This window comes from Bos indicus x Bos taurus, chromosome 6 (genome assembly GCF_003369695.1).
Source record: "Bos indicus x Bos taurus breed Angus x Brahman F1 hybrid chromosome 6, Bos_hybrid_MaternalHap_v2.0, whole genome shotgun sequence".
Classification (NCBI taxonomy): domain Eukaryota; kingdom Metazoa; phylum Chordata; class Mammalia; order Artiodactyla; family Bovidae; genus Bos; species Bos indicus x Bos taurus.
Genome location: NC_040081.1, coordinates 65,110,346 through 65,114,212, shown reverse-complemented (window position 1 = coordinate 65,114,212; position 3,867 = coordinate 65,110,346). Strand labels below are relative to the sequence as shown.

At 41.9% G+C, this 3,867-nt stretch overlaps 1 non-coding gene across 1 annotated transcript; it reads right to left on the bottom strand.

The window, feature by feature from the left end:
* Positions 1-3,383: 3,383 nt before the first annotated feature.
* Positions 3,384-3,455, bottom strand: TRNAW-CCA. The gene has a single exon. It is a non-coding gene; the product is annotated as a tRNA-Trp (tRNA).
* Between the last annotated feature and the right edge of the window lie 412 nt (positions 3,456-3,867).

Here is a 3,867-nt window from a genome sequence, read left to right as displayed (position 1 = left end):
TTTTCTTCATCAACAAACTTTCAGAACTCAGGAAGCATTTCTAAATAATCTCTGAGAGTTCAATATTTAGCTAAGTGTCCAGCTAGACCTGGGTTTGTTTCCTGGGTTGGGAAGATCACTTGGAGGAGGGTATGGCAACCCACTCCAGTATTCTTGCCTAGAGAATCCTCTTGGATAGAAGATCCTGGCGGGCTACAGTCCATGGTGTCCCAAAGAGCTGGACACGATTGAGCAAGAAAGCACACCAGCTCACAGTCAGGACTCAATGCCCATTAGAAATATCTCACTTATTTTTGGCTCCTTAATTTGGACCACTCTGGTTCTTGGTTAGAATTGGAGTTCTCCTGGACCCTCCATGAAAGGGAAACCAATAGGAAGTCAAGGCCATTTTGTTTAGGATTTTTCCTCTTTGTAGTCTAAATTAGGCACTCCAAGTGCTCTACATTCTGCTCTTTCTTATCTCTGGATTCATTCATTCAAAATATATTTATTTGATGTCCACTGTATGCCAGGCATTGCTTCAAAATCTGGGACTCATCTGTGAATGAAACAGATAAAATCCTGCTCTCAAGGAGTTTACACTCAATTTGGACAGAAAAATAATCAAATAAATATGTAATGTAGTGCCAGATAGTGAAAACGGCCATGAAAAAAGTACAAATGGTCAAAGGACAGAAAGTTTCAAGAGATTTCATTTTTAAAGTGGTCATTTTTTAAAAGTGGTGATTGTTGATCAGAGACAGAGGACATCTGGGGAAGGAATGTTCAAGGCAGAGAGCAGCAAATACAAGAGCTGGAGACAGAGCATTTGTGGTGTGCCTGACAAGTAGCAAGAAGAATCTTGTGGCTTTTGCAAAGTAAGCAGAAGGAAGCATGGTGAGAATAATTATGGACATCTGACACTGTAGGATCTTGAAGGCAATAATAAGGGTCCTGGATCTTACTCTGACATATACACACATGTCCATATATTAATATATTAGACATTATTTTATTTTTTTAATTTTTTTTACTTATTATTTTTATTTAAATTTATTTTAATTGGAGGCTAATTACTTTACAATATTGTATTGGTTTTGCCATACATCAACATGAATCTGCCACGGATGTACACGTGCTCCCCATCCTGAACCCCCCTCCCACCTCCTTCCCTGTACCATCCCTCTGGGTCATCCCAGTGCACCAGCCCCAAGCATCCTAATATGGGAAATCATTTATGGTTTTGTAACAGTGGAATGACCAGATACGATTTATTTTTAAAAGAATTACTCTGACTTCTCTGTAAATTGTAAACAGGATGAAGGCAAGAGTAAAAACAGGCTAATTCAAAGGCAAGTCACCTTAATCCAGGCATAGAATGATGGTAGTTTGGACTAGGAGATTAATAGTAGAATGAATGTGGATTGGTTGCTTTCTAGATATATTGTGAAGGTGAGCCAATGGGAAATATGGAGAGGTGAGCTCAAGGCTGAGAAAAAGAGAAAGTAAAGGAGGCTTCATGAGTTTTGGCCTGAACAACTGGTAGAATGTTAATAATATTTAGTGAGATATGTAGCCCTGTGGGACATGCAGGAGAAAGGCAGAGAGGAGCTGGTTTTGAAGTGGACAGAGAATCATGAATTCATTATGGGACTTTAAGTTTATGATAATTATTTGACACTGGAATAAAATGTCCTAGATTTCAGGGATATGGATAAGATTGGTGGTTTAAATTTGAGAGTTATGAGGGCTTGAAGCCATGGCATCACTTCTTCTTGCCTAGGTATTAACTATAGAAAAAGAAGGGGAGACATGAGATGGGAGGTTTTCCAATATTTACAGGTCAGGAAGAGGATGCAGCTGTTGAGGATAATTAGGAGTAAGTGAACTTCCTGATGTTCAAGCTGGTTTTAGAAAAGTCAGAGGAACCAGAGATCAAACTGCTAACATTCGCTGGATCATGGAAAAAGCAAGAGAGTTCCAGAAAAACATCTATTTCTGCTTTATTGACTATGCCAAAGCCTTTGACTGTGTGGATCACAATAAACTGTGGAAAATTCTGAAAGAGATGGGAATACCAGACCACCTGATCTGCCTCTTGAGAAATCTGTATGCAGATCAGGAAGCAACAGTTAGAACTAGACATGGAACAACAAACTGGTTCCAAGTAGGAAAAGGAGTACGTCAAGGCTGTATATTGTCACCCTGTTTATTTAACTTCTATGCAGAGTACATCATGAGAAATGCTGGACTGGAAGAAACACAATCTGGAATCAAGATTGCCAGGAGAAATATCAATCACCTCAGATAGGCAGATGACACCACCCTTATGGTAGAAAGTGAAGAGGAACTCAAAAGCCTCTTGAAAGTGAAAGTGGAGAGTGAAAAAGTTGGCTTAAAGCTTAACATTCAGAAAACGAAGATCATGGCATCCGGTCCCATCACTTCATGGGAAATAGATGGGGAAAGAGTGGAAACAGTGTCAGACTTTATTTTTCTGGGCTCCAAAATCATTGCAGATGGTGACTGCAGCCATGAAATTAAAAGACGCTTACTCCTTGGAGGAAAGTTGTGACCAACCTAGATAACATATTCAAAAGCAGAGACATTACTTTGCCAATAAAGTTTCATCTAGTCAAGGCTATGGTTTTTCCTGTAGTCATGTATGGATGTGAGAGTTAGACTGTGAAGAAGGCTGAGCGATGAAGAATTGATGCTTTTGAACTGTGGTGTTGGATAAGACTCTTGAGAGTGCCTTGGACTGCAAGGAGATCCAACCAGTCCATTCTGAAGGAGATCAGCCCTGGGATTTCTTTGGAAGGAATGATGCTAAAGCTGAAACTCCAGTACTTTGGCCACCTCATGCGAAGAGTTGACTCATTGGAAAAGACTCTGATGCTGGGAGGGATTGGGGGCAGGAGGAGAAGGGGACGACAGAGGATGAGATGGCTGGATGGCATCACTGATTTGATGGACGTGAGTCTGGGTGAACTCTGGGAGTTGGTGATGGACAGGGAGGCCTGGGGTGCTGCGATTCATGGGGTCGCAAAGAGTCGGACACGACTGAGCGATTGATCTGATCTGAATATCAGATAAGTAGAAAAAGGAAAATAGCAACATCGGGTAATAACCATTTTTGGTTTTGGTTTGAATATTTTCTTCCCATTTTATGTAAACCTCCAAAAAAATGAGATTGATCTGGTTGTCTAAACTATACTTTAGCAGTACTGAAAGTGGAACTCACACATTCAAACTCCACAACCAATAAGGGTGCAGGTGAAGGTGAAGTCCCTCAGTCGTGTCCGACTCTTTGCAACCCCATGGACTGTAACCTACCAAGCTTCTCCGTCCATGGGATTCTCCAGGCAAAAATACTGGAGTGGGTTACCATTTCCCAGGGGATCTTCCCGACCCAGGGATCGAACCAGGGTCTCCTGCATTGGAGGCAGATGCTTTAACCTCTGAGCCACCAGGGAAGCCCCCACAACCTATAAAGTGGTGTCTAAATGGTCCATTGTGAGAAAAGCTGTTTTATGAGTTGTTAACAAACTTACCTACACTTCAGTTCAGTTCAGTTGCTCAGTAGTATCTGACCCTTTGCAACCCCATGAACTGCAGCACGCCAGGCCTCCTTGTCCATCATCACCTCCGGGAGTTTACCCAAACTCATGTCTATCAAATCGGTATTGCCATCCAATCATCTCATTCTCTGCTGTCCGCTTCTCCTCCTGCCCTCAATCTTTCCCAGCATCAGGGTCTTTTCCAATGAGTCAGCTCTTAACATCAGGTGGCCAAAGTATTGGAGTTTCAGCTTCAATATCAGTCCTTCCAATGAACACCCAGGACTGATCTCCTTTAGGATGGACTGGCTGGATGTCTTTGCAGTCC